We start from the raw sequence: 15,749 nt of genomic DNA, 5'->3' as shown, positions 1-15,749 counted from the left end.
GGAAATCCAGGATTCCAAACCAAATATCCTTGTAGATAAACTATGCACCATCTCCAGGCTTGAGATTCTTTATATTCAAGGTTTCAAACAGGCTAAAGTTATCTCTTCACAGATTACTTGAAAAGCTTTTTTAAATTCTAAATTGGTAAAAATATGATCATTAATATCAGAGACGGTTGTTCACAGGAGACATTCAGGATACCATCGGTATTGCAATGACATTTTAAAAACCTTTTGAAAAACAGCTTTTGGTCAGATTTAAAATGTTCGTGGTCTCTAAACAAAGTGTACACACCAGCCGAGACTTGGATATAAGAGGAAAATGTATTCCTGAAATCAGGAACGGAGGGAAAACAGCAGCTCTGTGACGACTTTGTGCGAACATTCAATCTGAGCCTCTTTGTAGGTCTTCACACACACACTAATTCAAAAGTGTGTGTGTGATGCTGCAGGAATTTTGTTGGGGAATAAAAGAGGAGGCTGTGGGCCTCAACCAGCGTGTCCATCTGAGTGTTTCTCTGTTTTATAGTGTGTGTTTGCGTCTGTGTGAGATTCCAGGAAAAAGGGATGTGATTTCCTCATTAGGACATTTGACAGCAGGAATGGTTCATGTTAAAGGAGGTTCTGTTGGATCAGATTATTGCTTTGGGACTCAGTTGGCCTCAGCAGATCATGTTGTATTTGAATGTGTGTTGTCTTTGAAAAACACCCCAAATTCCTTTGATTTGGATCATTTCCTGTCAGGTTTCTTCTCCTTGTGTTCAAACCAGAAATGTTCACAAGTGTATATTTCCAAGTTGGGTGTCAAGTCTTTCGCTCCATGTTAAGTTATGCTTCGAGTCTTTTAACGACTGAAATAAACATTTTCTCATTATGTCCACAACATCTAGGTCACCTCTGACCCTGCATCACTGCAGGTTAGAAGTCCAGACCTCTACTATGTATCCCCAGGCCTAAATTATAACATATACATTTCATAATAATCTTTTAATATTTATACACAGTTATCTTTTAATTATTTAACATTTAATTTTCCATCCAAAAAATTACCAAATGTAATATTTACCCCATTAGAAATAAAAATAGGCATTTATGCTCTAAGAAACATAATAGAGAATAAAACCTGTTACTGTTGCATTTCTGAACGAATCAAAATCAAGGTGTTCTTTGTCTTTGTAATGACTTTAACACCTGTCTACCTTTGTCTTCAGATTGCCTACTCCTTCATTATATGTGTAATAAACTTGTCTGTTTATCATAAAGAGGCACTCGAGACTTCTTTGTAGAACGGCCAACACTTTAATGAAACCTCTTCCCCCGTGTACACAACAGGTGCCCAGATTTCATCCCTGGTGCTGTAAAAACCCACTCCCCCTGTTGTAAGACAGATGTCACTAAACCAGTTACCTGACATCTTCCCCTTTTACAAATGTTAACAAGTGAAACAGTAACACTCACCCACAGGGTAACATATTCTATTTCCTTAGCAGAACCACTCAACTATCTCAAGTTTTTATTTTTTTTATTTTAACAGTTTGTGTAACTATCTTATTCACAAATTCAGCCTCTGAACCGGCCTAGAAATTCTACCAGACCACGTCCGAATCTGTCCATCAGGAGTCACTGTTGGACCAGAGGGACTGCTCTCTAAATCCAGTGAAGCATCTGAAGTCTCTGTGGTCTTTTTTTTTTTTTTTCTTCACATGAGGGCAGGAGCTGGAGATGGCGACAATTTCGCCTGTTAGAAGCACCTTGCTCCGTCTCAACGATGTATGACCTCTGTGCTGCTGTCACTGCAGCTGGTATAGACCAAGTCTCTTGGTTGTTCACTCTTGTCTCACACCATGTCGTCTGTTGTAGTAGAAGCCTTGTTTTCTTTTCTCCTCCGCATCCTTGGCTTGGATGAGGTGTTGGTTTGGCCATCCTGGCTGCAGATTCTTAGTCAGGGTGGGAAGCCTCGTTCGTATCTTTCTCCCCATCAGAAGCTCCGCTGGGCTTACACCAGTACTACTGTGTGGGGAGGCTCTGTAGGCCAAGAGTGCGAGAAGAGGTTCTTTCTGTTTCAGAATGTTCTTTGCTGTCTGGACCGCACGCTCTGCATGTCCGTTTCCTTGTGGGTTATGGGGGCTGGAGGTTGTGTGTTTAAAGTCCATGTCCTGTGCAAACTCTTTAAAAACATCCCTGCTAAACTGTGGTCCATTATCACTAACAACCTCTTCTGGTGCCATAACGTGCGAATGTAGCTCTAAGCTTCAGTATGACCTGTGTGCTTGTAGTGGATGTCATATGTAGTATTTCTAAGTATCTGGAATAGTAGTCTGATATGACAAGAAAGTTTTCTTTGTCATATTCACATAAACCCAGACCTATTTTCTTCCATGGTCTATCTGGGAGGGGAGTGGACATAAGAGGCTCTCTGACCTGTGCTTTCCTGTGCTCCCTACAATACATGCAGTTTTCCACTAACTGTGTGATCTGAGAAGCTAAACCTGTCCACCAAACTGAGGCGTTTGCTCTCATTCTACACTTATTTAGCCCCTGATGACCCTCATATTCTCTCTAAGATTTCTATCCTCATTGCCTCTGGGATCACTATTCTACTCCCCCTCATCACCTACCCATCTTGCACAGATAGCTCATTCCTCACACTAAAGTACTCTCTTGCTAAACTGTGTGTGTGTGTGTGTCATGTGTTCAGGCCACCCCTGCTGAAGATACCTTATGACCTGTTGGAGTTTCTGGTCAGATGCTGTCTCTGCTCTGATAGTTTCCATCTTCATCGGTGATGCAGGAATGCTGCTCAAAATGACAGCTACATAACTCTCAATGTCCGTGTGGCTGTCTTCGTCGTGCTCCACCTTTTGTTGTGGGCTCCTTGACAACATGTCTGCAACAACCAGAGTTTTCCCAAACTCCGCCTCAAAGTTGAACCTCATCAACCAAATAAGAAGCCTCTGGCATTGAGTTGGAGTGTTATCCAGGTCATTGGAGTTCATCAGTGGAATGAGGGATTTGTGGTCTGTGATCAACCTAAAAACAGGCAGGCCATAGAGATATGTCTCAAACCTCCCACATGCCAGCCAGGCATTCTTTTTCTATCTCAGCATACCTTGTCTCAGCATCACTCAGTCTTCTTGAACAGTATGCCACTGTTCGCCAGTCCTCACCATGAAGCTGCAATAATACACCCCCAATGCCAAAGCTGCTGGCATCCGCAGAAACAACTGTATTCCTGTTTGCATCATAAAACACTAGGGTAGGTGATGACATGAGAAGTTCTTTCATTTTATCAAAAGCCATTTGCTGTGCTGGGCACCAGGTCCAGGATGACTTTGATCGCAGCAGTTCATACAGTGGTTGTCCTACTGTGGCTAAGTTTGGGATATATTTCCCCAGGTAATTGATCATTCCAAGGGCTCTCTTTAGTTCTTGGACATTTTCCGGTGGGTTGAGGTTTTTGACCGCCGATACCTTGGCAGGGTCAGGTCGCATTCCATCTTTGTTGATCACCTGGCCCAGGAAGTGGAGCTCCGTCTTTCTCAGTTCACACTTCTCTGGGTTCAGCTTCAGTCCAGCTGATTCTAATCGTTCCATAATTTTTGCAGCCGTTGATTGTGTTCCTTCATGTCTTTGCCATGGAGAATTATGTCATCCATATAGACTGCAACTCCTTCTAGCCCCTCCAGGGTCTCCACCATCTTCTTCTGGAAAATCTCTGGGGCACTGGTAATCCCAAAGGGAAGATGTTTGAAACAATATCTTCCATTGGGTTACAAAAGTTGTTACCTCCGGCTCTCCTTATCCAGAGGGATCTGCTAGAACCCTGAAGCTGCATCCAATGATGAAAAAACTGTGGAACCACTCAGCTTCGCCATCATCTCCTGTGATGTTGGTAGCATGAACCGCTCCCTCTTAACTGCTTTATTTAGTCTTTTTAAGTCTATGCAGATGCGGGTCTTTCCATTCTTTTTAGGAGCTGGAACCATTGGGGCAATATGTTGCACAAAATACTATTTGAAAGATTTCTTTCACTTTTTATTAATGATATGAAACAATTTTCTAAATCTCCATCTAAAATCTTTGTTCTCAATTCTAAATAGTGAAGATGTTAAAATGTTATGTGTATACACTGCAAAAACAAAAATTAAAGGGACACTTTGAAAACACATCAGATCCCAGTTGGAAAGAAAAATGTTGCTGATTTTCCATACTGATATGGAATGGTAATGTGTTCAGAGCAAAATGATGCCACATCATTTTATGAAAATAAAAATTATCAACCCACAGAAGGCTTAATCTTAAATCACAGATGATTTTAAACTGAAAAATAAAAACAGCAGGCTCGTCCAATCTGCTGACACGTCATTGCAGCAAGTCAACCTGTACCTCAGATTGTAAGGCCTCTGTTTGCTTGAATGCATGCCTGACAACATCAGGGCATGCTTCTTATAAGATGATGGGTTGTGCCCTGAGCTGTATCCTCCTAGATCCTGACTAGGGCATCACGGAGCTCCTGGACAGTCTAAGGTGCAACCTGGTGGTGTTGGGTGGACCTAAACATGATGTCCCAGAGATGTTCTATTGGATTTGGGTGAGGGGAGTGTGGAGGCCAGTCAATGGTATCAATTCTTCCATCCTCCAGGTCCTACCTGACTAATCTTGCCACACGATACTGGGAATTGTCATGCACTAGGAGGAACCTAGGACCCATTGCACCAATGAAGAGTCTAACAATGGGTCTAAGGATTTCATCGTGATGCCTAATGACAATCAGGGCACCATCGTTTATCCTGTACAGGTTTGTGAGTCCCTCCATGGATATGCCTCCCTAGACCAACAGTGACTCACAAGTTAAAGACTCATTCTGTAATATATTCCATATTCTCTCTAGATCTGTTGGGGCTTGTGCAGTTTTCTTGTTAAACGTCCAACCAGGATTAGGGTTTGGTGAACCCTACCCAGCTTCTGATAATCAGGTGTTGACACACAGAGGAGCTTTTACTGTAACATGCCACATATTTGTTGTATGAACAACCAAATTAGTTGATGAATGACGTTTAAGAGACAACCTACTGCTCTTTTCCCCCTCAAGCTGCCTGTTGGGTACATCATCACACTTGAAAACCAGCTGAGCCAGTTCCCATTGAGCCACCATCGTGGGATCAAACACTCCAGGAGGTTGGAGAATGAGTAAAATATTCCAGACGATGGAAAAACAAGACCTTCTGAGACAAACCATGGCAATAACTGACGGCTGTTTAGATGCCAAACAGAAGCAACCTGTCTTCATATAAACCTGCAGGTCAATGTCCACACCTGGACCAATCAGAAGCCTTCAGACCAGGAATTCCTTTCCAGTCTGTTGGACCCTCAGCTCTGCAAAGTTTGGATGTTTCCCTGTCTGACTGAATGATCTCCTCAACACATCATCAAGATCAGGAGAAGCCAGTTAATCTGCTGTCAGACCTAAAGTCTGAAGCACACTGGGGGACCCTGGTCTGATGTCTGTCAGGGGGCAGGCGACGTTAGGACTCATGAGCTTGTCTGCTGTGAGCTTGAGGTTCTTCTCATTTTGTTCTGACTAATCAAACGTGATGTTTAAACATTCATTGGGACATAAAAAAAGTAAAACAAGACAGAGACTGCACACTTCTGCCATCCAACATAGGGTCACCGACCCCACAGAAAAGAAATCCTGGATCCGGATCACCACCAAAACCTGACCTAAAACCATAAACTCTGTAGTGGATTTTTCATAGCGGTAAACCCGGTGAAACCTGAAGCTGGAGGGAAAGCTCAAACATTTGGTTTCTGTATCCTGGGAGATACTGACATTTCTGTGGCCAAGAGGGCTATCAAGCAAGTGCACCTTACATTTTAGGGAGTGGGGATCTTGAGGTCATGTGATCATATGCCAGCATTTAATACAAACTGATATGTATATATAGAGTCCAGAATATCAGACTTCTTGAGTAAAGACACGTTGTGATGTAATGTTACCTATTGTACGGTGGTGCAGCTGGTAGCACTGTTGCCTTGCAGCAAGAAGGTCCTAGGTTTAAATCCCCGCCAAGGGTCTTTCTGCATGGGTTTGGCATGTTCTCCCTGGGTACTCAGGCTTCCTCCCAGAGTTCAAAAACATAACCTGTTAGGTTAACTGGTCTCTCAGTTGCCCTTTGGTGTCAGGGTGTGGAGATAGGCACCTGCCCCCTGTGACCCTGCAAGGATAAGCGGGTAATGACAGTAGATGGACACTCGTATGAGGATTTGATTTTGTAAAAAGCTGTTCTTTAGGAATGATTAAATACACACAGCTCAAAAGAATAAAGGGAACACTTAAACAACACAATATAACTCCAAGTAAATCAAACGTCTGTGAAATCAAACTGTCCACTTAGGAAGCAACACTGATTGACAATCAATTTCACAGCTGTTGTGCAAATGTAATAGACAACCGGGGGAAATCTTTGGTGATTAGCAAGACACACTCAATAAAGAAGTGGTTCTGCAGGTGGGGACCACAGACCACTTCTCAGTACCGATGCTTTCTGGCTGATGTTTTGGTCACTTTTGAATGTTGGTGGTGCTTTAACACTCGTGGTAGCATGAGACGGACTCTACAACCCACACAAGTGGCTCAGGTAGTGCAGCTCATCCAGGATGGCACATCAATGCGAGCTGTGGCAAGAAGGTTTGCTGTGTCTGTCAGCGTAGTGTCCAGAGCCTGGAGGTGCTACCAGGAGACAGGCCAGTACACCAGGAGACGTGGAGGAGGCCGTAGGAGGGCAACAACCCAGCAGCAGGACCGCTACCTCTGCCTTTGAGCAAGGAGGAGCACTGCCAGAGCCCTGCAAAAGGACCTCCAGCAGGCCACAAATGTGCATGTGTCTGCACAAACCGTTAGAAACCGACTCCATGAGGATGGTATGAGGGCCCAACGTCCACAAATGGGGGTTGTGCTCACAGCCCAACACCGTGCAGGACGCTTGGCATTTGGCAGAGAACACCAGGATTGGCAAATTTGCTACTGGTGCCTTGTGCTCTTCACAGATGAAAGCAGGTTCACACTGAGCACATGTGACAGACGTGACAGAGTCTGGAGACACCGTGGAGAGCGATCTGCTGCCTGCAACATCCTTCAGCATGACCGATTTGGCAGTGGGTCAGTAATGGTGTGGGGTAGCATTTCTTTGGAGGGCAGCATGGTCCTCCATGTGCTCACCAGAGGTAGCCTGACTGCCATTAGGTACCGAGATGAGATCCTCAGACCCCTTGTGAGACCATATGCTGGTGCGGTTGACCCTGGGTTCCTCCTAATGCAGGACAATGCTAGACCTCATGTGGCTGGAGTGTGTCAGCAGTTCCTGCAAGATGAAGACATTGAAGCTATGGACTGGCCCGCCCGTTCCCCAGACCTGAATCTGATTGAGCACATCTGAGACATCATGTCTCGCTCCATCCACCAACATCACGTTGCACCACAGACTGTCCAGGAGTTGGTGGATGCTTTAGTCCAGGTCTGGGAGTAGATCCCTCAGGAGACCATCCGCCGTCTCATCAGGAGCATGTCCAGGCGTTGTAGGGAGGTCATACAGACACGTGGAGGTCACACACAATACTGAGCCTCATTTACAGTGTATTCTATATGTATTCAGAGAATTTCTGTGCGTAGTTTCTATAGCCTGAGAAAGAGAGAAGTGGTTATAGTTTTACCACCTGATGGCTCTTCAGATTCAGAGGAGGGAACCAGTGATGAAGATGAAGAAAACACATTATGAGCCCAGCAGAGCACCATAGCAGAGCAGATATGTTTTAAAAAATGTTTCTCAACAGCTGGAGGAAAACTAAATTTGAGCACCACTCTAGTGCTACACCAAACAGCTTCACTGAACCCGATGAGCTCCCCACACCCCTCCAATATAGTCCTATTCAGTAGGACTCTCAGCTGTGTACTGTATCCACCTCCTGCACAACACAACTGATGGTCCCAACCCCATTTATAAGGCTTGAAATCCCACTTATTAAACCTGACAGGGCACACCTGTGAAGTGAAAACCATTTCAGGTGATTAACTCTTGAAGCTCATCAACAAATGCCAAGAGTGTGCGGAGCAGTAATCAAAGCAAAAGATGGCTACTTTGAAGAACCTAGAATATAAGACATATTTTCAATTGTTTCACACTTTTTTGTTCAGTATATAATTCCACATGTGTTAATTCATAGTTTTGATGCCTTCAGTGTGAAGCTACAATATTCATAGTCATGAAAATAAAGAAAACTCTTTGAATGAGAAGGTGTGTCCAAACTTATTGTACTGTACATTAGCAGATATTTATGACCAACGACAAGCTCGTGAAACCGACTCTTTCACGGGGAGAACGTTGCAAGTTTTATCAGGACTAAAGGATAAATCGTTACCTGATCAGTCTTCGGCAGACCATCACTATATGGCATAACAGGGGCGGTGCAACTGAAAACTAAAGGTCCTGTTTAAAACAAAACATGAAAGTCAAAATACATGAGAAAATGGTAATGAAATGTTTGTCAAATGTATTTCTATGTGCCGGTCCATTCAGCAATTAATGTTTTCAGTAGTAGAGGATGGCTGGACATGAGCTTCAAGAAACTCCTCCCTCACACATAGAGAGAGAAAAACTGAAGACTCTAAAAGACTCGGAGAGAAGAACAGCTGCATACCTAAGCCCGACTGAAGCTGGGAGAGACTAACTGGGACTGACTGGGTGGACATTTTGGAAAATGTCCTGGTTTGAGTTTTGGAGCAGCAGAATGCAGCGTGCAGAACATCTGATGAGAACTGCTCAGCTGAACCCCTGCCAGAGGTGAGTCTGTCTGCAGAAACTTTCTCTGCTCTGTTCTGTTCTATAGAACCTGAAACTCAGACCTGGAGACTCAGTTCCTCCTATGTTCTTTCCAATATTGCTGGTTCTGATCCGGTTCAGACTATCTGCTTCAGGAGGTGAGTTTTCACTGTATCGATGGAGATTTAGTTTTCCCTCCTTGTCTGCCTGCAGTGGGACCCCAGTGTTGGACCACTGCACATACATAAAGCTTCCTCTGTAGTTACTGATGTTCTGCCCCAGAACACAGAACCAATCATGGTAGAACTGTTTGATCCTGCAGCCTCTGTGTCACTCACTCTGACATGGATACAGCTATCGGCTAAAGAAATAAAAACACGTTCAAAATGAACACCGAACATGTTTAGTTAAAGGAAATGTGTCAATGCATATCAAAGCTGAAATGGTACACTGGTGCTAGGAAGGGGTAGGCTGCTGATCATACCATTCCAGGTCCAAACCTGCCTGCTTCTTTTTAACTCATGGCTTCCTCTTTTTTTTGCTTTATTCCCAACTGATCTGAACATCAGTCTGATGTGACACCTTTACTTTTGTATGTCAGGTTTTGACATTCCTACAGTGATGCTCCCACCAAACCACAAGTAGGTTTAGAAGGTGTGCATACAGTCTATTTGGGGTGAAAACCTGCCCCCTGCTGCTTTTAGACTGAATTTCAAACATCCTACATAAAGCTGACCTTACTGCCTGTCGTGCCTTATTTAAAGCAGGAAACAGGAAATAAAGAATCTAAAAAGGATTACAGGAAAACCAGCATGGCTCAGTCAGCTGCAGCTGTCAGTGTGTAAATCAGTAAGTTTGAACACCGTCCGGCCCAAAAACAAGGAGATCACAGGGAATACAGAATCTTCCAAATACAAACCCAACATCAAGACTGTAAGACTAAAAGATAGGTAAAAACTGAGCAATCTATGACATATTAAACCAGATATAAACCAAACAACTGACATCAAGATCAAAATACAAGTGAAACACATGGATCAGAGTGGAAAAGACCAAACAGAACATGACCAGACATAGAAATACCCTAAATTACCACAGAACTACACCTGAAGGCATAGACATCATGACAATATGTGAATATTAAAACTATTCATGTCAGCAGCACCACCCTACTTCCTTAAGAGGATAAGCTTACACTAGCTACGTGAAGCTGACACCCCACCCACTTGAAAAATTTCAGCAAATAGACAGAATGGTTAGTGCTTCGTTTGTGCAGGTTTGTGCCGTTGAAATTTTCGTTTGTACTGTTTTAATTTCTGAGATATTATAAGGTTTAATTTCGGCCGATGACGTCACCATCCCCCCATTTTGCTCCAAATTGAACCGGAGTGGTCTACCTTTTTAATGCTGTTTGTGCCGCTTTTATGTACAAACTATATAATTTTCTTTCAGGCGATCACTGACGACTTAAATCGATGACGTCTATGGCCTGCGCTGAACATCATCACCACCAAGCAAGCAGTTATTAATTTCGTGTTTTTCTTTCATCATGCAAGTTAAATTGTGTTTTTATCCGATGTTGTAAAATGTATGCCTTGTTATAGTGTTTTGCACTTTATTCCTTAATAAAGATTATGAAACTTTTTTGGTCTCAAAGAAATTTGCTTTAAATATGTCTACTAAGTCACCAATACATTTATCTTTCTACACAGTAATTCAATATTATCCTCTCACAAATGGGGAAAAATCCACCAGCTGCAGCCTACACATTCCTTGCCCAAAACCTGACATGGTCTGCGACCACTATGATGTAATGTTTATAATTTCAATAACTGTTCTGTGTTACTGTTGTGGTTTTAATAATCTAATTCAGCTCGTGTACGCTGGACAAAAGCGGAAGTGCGAGTAGGTCATTGGCTCAAAGTTCATAACCAAGTAATTTACTTTTTTTTAAAATAAAATTTAAAATGCATCAAGCATTAATTTCTAATTTCTGACATTAAATGTAAGAATTTTTAAAAGCGCTTGGCAACTTTGATATACTAAGTTCTCACACAATGTCATAGGGATTGGCTCCACCCACGTACTGACCCCCACCACTTACCTTGTTTTGGCGGTAATTTAAACGTTTTACTACTTGTACAAGGTAAGTAAGCTAATAATGTTTAGGTTTTAGATAAAACACTGTTTTTTAAAAGTCCAGACTTTAAAAAAATGTTGAAACAAAGATTCGGCAAGGTTTCATTTTGCAGCTATTCCATTCATTTTTAGTCATCGATGTTTAGGCACATCAGTAGACTCCACAGAACTAAGACACGTTTTTAAAGTTGAACAGATACTTCAATTGAAAATTCACAAGACAAGTAGTAGTAAAAAATTCAACATTTAAAATAAAATAAAAACATACTATAATTACAACACAGCATAAATGGCATACAGATTTGAGAGAACAATTTAAACTGAGTTTTTGAGTTGTGATAGAATGCTGAAATATCAATGTTTTGTGGCTTTGGGAGATTATATAGGCCAGAATAATATTTTGATTAATGCTAATCAAAGCCTTTTTGTTCTTTAACTAGATGCCTCGACAGCCATCAATAGACAGGGATTCCCTTATTGCAGTTCTCTGCACTTCCAAAGAAGCTATCCTTCTTAATGGCAAAATAGCCACTCCAGCTGCCACTATTTGGACAGTATTAAGTCAGCAGCTGGAAAACAAGATGTCTCCAAAAGCCCTGTACACTTTTGTAAAATCTAACAGACATAACATCTGGTCATGTTTGGAGATCAGTGAGCAGGAAAGTGATCGTGAGAGCAGTGTGGACACAGAGTTTGACTCTGGCTCCATTTCTCCTGGACAAGACGACTGCTCAGGTTTTCAGCTTGAAGTTCCTTTTGAGGAATGGATCAAATTTGTACCTGAGAAAGTGGAATATAATGACAAGTTTTCATCATCTGGCAAAAGGGAATACATGATTTTGAAGCCTGGCACTTGGAGTCATGTAATTAACCATCTGATTTGGAAAAAGATCAAAAGCACATGTACATTTGTGTTCCAGAGAGCAAAAGTTTATCCAACTGTCACAAGCAACTACACAGATATCAAAGGCTTCTGTAAAGAGTGTCAAGGCCATATTAAAATGACTTGTGCTAGAGAGCCAACGGTAAACAGCCAAATGCTGCTTCAGTGGTCCATCGAAGACACTGATATCTCCCTGCACACTGGGCAATCCAAGAGGTTCATGTCTGGAAACCTTCGTGCACAGATTTCAAAAGAGCTGTGTGAGGGCAGGATGGAGCCGGCTGTATGGAGGTCAGCGAAGGCATCAGATTTGATGGATATTGGAGATGCTGAGCCAAGTCACCTTCCAAATTTGGCCACCCTACGAAAAGCTAAGCAGGAGAGAAGAGAGTTGGAATTAGGTGACAAAGATCCCATTTTGTCTTTGCAGTTATTAAAATATAGCACACCTCACAGTGGTAGTATAAGAGACATTGGTCTAGCCAAGTTCTTCTGCCACTATTGGAGTCAAACACAGCTACATGTGTATAAGGCATTGTCCAAAAAATGCCCCTCAGTAGTTTGCTTTGACGCAACTGGCTCAGTTGTGAGAAGACTGGTGAGACCAAATGGTACATCTGGCCACATCTTCTTATATCAAGGCGTTTAGACAGGGGACAACTGCTCAGTCCCAGTTGTGCAAATGCTGTCAGAGAGACACGACATTAATGCAACATGGCTGACAGAATGGCTTCGTACAGGTGCTGCTATACCAAAAGAAGCCGTGAGTGACTTTTCTCTGGCTATTCTTGGTGCTCTGGTGAAGGCCTTCACTCCTTACCCCGATCTGAAGACATACATTAACGAATGCTTCCGTTTGCTACTTGGGAACCAGTCTGCAAAACTTCCTCCTTGTTTTATCAGGGTTGATGTGGCACACTGCATAAAGATGATCTGTCAGTGGGACTGCCTGAAAAACAAGTCACACCGTGTCAAAGATTTCTTTGTCAGTGCAATAGCAAAGCTTCTTCAATCACAGTGCTTGGACCATGCAAAACAGCTAATACATGCCTTCACTGTTGTGGCCCTCAGTGAGGCAGAGGGTGATGATAGTTCTGGAGTCCCTCTCGAATCAGAGATGTGCAAAAAATATCTAAAAACCCAGATCACAGAAGACTCCATCATCATTCCAGCTGAAGATCCAAATGAAATGCATCAAGTGGATTCTTTTGACGAGATCCCGACTGACCTACGCGGCTGGGTATCAAACATATGCGAGGAGAGCAGGTCACTCGCTGCAGCCAATGGGGATAGGGACAACATCCATTTCCTCCCTGATATTGTTCCACACATAATAAGACTAGCAAGTTACTTACCACTTTGGACAGGAGTAATGGTCCCCCTCTTCAAAAGCACCAACCTCACAGCAAGCTCAGCCACTGTTGAAGCAGAATTCAAAAATGTAAAGCATGGCCTTTTTAAACACGAGAACTTACCCATTCGAGTTGATCGCTTTATTTCTCGTCATCTTTCCTTTATTGAAGGAAATATGCGGATTTGTTCTGCAAAAGCGAAAAATGATGAGGAAACATCTGGATTAGCAAAAGTTTCCGAAACAAACTCTGTATCCATGACTACCCACAGTGCTGAAGCCAAGACAAGAATGGATTCTCACCAATCTGTAGAATCCGATGAAACCACAAACATTCCTCCAACAGATGAAGACGTGGTTGAAAACTGGAGGGGACTGATTCTTCCACCCAAAAAAAGGAAGAGGACTTCTTATCTCACTTCCTGCACTGAATGGCTCCATGCAGATCCATTGTTTGGGGCAAAAAGAGTGAAAGTGGGACTATTGAAAAATGGAAACCTGCATCAACCGATTAGAGTTGGGAAATCAGCAATCTCTGTTCTGAACACATGTGCATTTGATGCGTTTTGTCAGTGCTTATGCTGTGCTTTCTGTGACAGCTCAGCATTTCAAAATGTTGTCAGGAACAACAGTGACAACCCCATCTTGCTGCTGGTAAAAGCCATTGCTACAGATGGTGTGACCCCAAAGATCTATTCACAGAGGGCAGAGCTGCTTAGTGCAATGTTTGAAAAAATCCAGTTGAGGTCTGGTGCCCATCAAATCGATGCCCAGTGCAATATCTCCACGGTCATTGGAAAAACAATGAGAAATATAACCAGCGTTTACGTCTCAAAACACTGCTCTTCACAGTTCTGCCAGCTAAACAAAGGAACAACAAGGGAAGTACCATTTGTTTCTCCTGACATTTCTGTGCTGATGGACTGTGGCATGGCTCAGCTTGACATTTCAGTGGAAAATGGACTCTTCCTTCCGGAGTCTCCCTGCCTTCGCCCACTACCGAAGGAATCAGAATGTCCAGTTGAATTCAAAACAGGAGCCAGCACCTCAGGAAAAATACTCTGTGCTGGAACTGTTACTCACAGCTACAGCATTGGAGAAATAACATGGATTGACACTGACCTTGCAAACACAACTCAGTTTCCTTTGAGTGAATGTCCCCCCACTGTTGCTCTCCAAGGAAAGACATTCACTTTGAGAGGAGTCGTTGCTTTTAAGGGAAGCTTGACTAAAGATGGTCTGGGACATTACATTGCATACTGCCGAAGAGCTCCATGTGTGTGGGAGCTTCATGATGACCTGGCAAATATAGTGAAGACTGTGTCTGAAAAGAAGACAATACAACCACATGCAGCGTTATACACAGCAGACTGAATGCTGTGAATCAACACATTTTGGGGGAAAATTTCTGAGAAGCTCAGATCAAAAGGCAAATACATTTTGCCATGGTTTGATATTCCTGACCAGAAATAGGTTATATTTTAATGTTCTTTGTTACAAGTTCTTAGATGGTTAAGTATGCCATATTTTACCTGTGGTGATTTATAACATAAAGTTAATTTTCCAAATCAGAAGTGTTTATTCTTCTTTGAAAGTATAATGTAGATTACATTTTCAAACAGTAACTTGGTTATGTGTGATCTCAGAAGTCATGGTTACCTCTCTCAATTAATTAGAATAGAAAACCTTTATTGTTCCACAATAGGAACATTTGAGTGTGTCAGCACCAAACCATAAGGCAATGAAAGTATACAGATTCAAATTTATCTAAAAAAGTAGAAAACTTACCCAAACTAAAAGCTATAAGAAACAAAGTGCAAAAAACAATCACAAAAAGGCTGAAAGGGATTTACAGTAAAAGAGAGGAAAAATACAATACTGTGCAGTTATCAGTAAGGTATAGGTTATATATATTAAATTAGGCGTGCAGAACAATCAGGTGACAGTGGTGACAGCATTTATGTAAACACTTGATCAGATAAAAACTTGATCAGATAAAAACTTCAATATTGGCATGAAAGTAGAAAACCTATTGTTTGTTGGAAGCAGTGATGGTTAGTCTATAAAGTCTAACAGCAGCTCTGATCTGCAAAAAAGTACTTTTGTCCACTTAAGGTAAAGCTTCACTTAGGCTAAAGTACCTCTCCATGTCTTTACTAGCTTCATGTATGGGATGGGAAATACTGTCCAACTATGAATATATTGGTCATGTGTCCTCCTCATGCCCTGAATAAAGTGCAAAACAATATAACAAGGCATACATTTTACAACATCGGATAAAAACACAATTTAACTTGCATGATGAAAGAAAAACACGAAATTAATAACTGCTTGCTTTGTGGTGATGATGTTCAGCGCAGGCCATAGACGTCATCGATTTAAGTCGTCAGTGATCGCCTGAAAGAAAGTTATATAGTTTGTACATAAAAGCGGCACAAACAGCATTAAAAAGGTAGACCACTCCGGTTCAAGTCGGAGTAAAATGGGGGGATGGTGACCTCTGGATGACCTAAAAAATAATCTTTAATATCTCAGAAATTAAAACAGCACAAACGAA

At 42.2% G+C, this 15,749-nt stretch overlaps 1 long non-coding RNA gene across 2 annotated transcripts; it reads right to left on the bottom strand.

The window, feature by feature from the left end:
• Window positions 1-12,537: 12,537 nt before the first annotated feature.
• Window positions 12,538-15,710, bottom strand: LOC124858054. Of its 2 annotated transcripts, XR_007035745.1 has the most exons (6): window positions 15,334-15,710; window positions 14,315-14,516; window positions 14,082-14,188; window positions 13,197-13,259; window positions 13,070-13,077; window positions 12,894-12,973 (listed from the first exon to the last, which is right to left on the bottom strand). It is a non-coding gene; the product is annotated as an uncharacterized LOC124858054 (long non-coding RNA). The 2 variants fall into 2 exon arrangements; XR_007035744.1 differs by lacking the exons at window positions 12,894-12,973; window positions 13,070-13,077 and adding an exon at window positions 12,538-12,790.
• Between the last annotated feature and the right edge of the window lie 39 nt (window positions 15,711-15,749).

Source organism: Girardinichthys multiradiatus, chromosome 2 (assembly GCF_021462225.1).
Source record: "Girardinichthys multiradiatus isolate DD_20200921_A chromosome 2, DD_fGirMul_XY1, whole genome shotgun sequence".
Lineage (NCBI taxonomy): Eukaryota > Metazoa > Chordata > Actinopteri > Cyprinodontiformes > Goodeidae > Girardinichthys > Girardinichthys multiradiatus.
The sequence above is the reverse complement of the archived record's forward strand: the minus strand, read 5'-3'. Positions and strand labels throughout refer to the sequence as shown.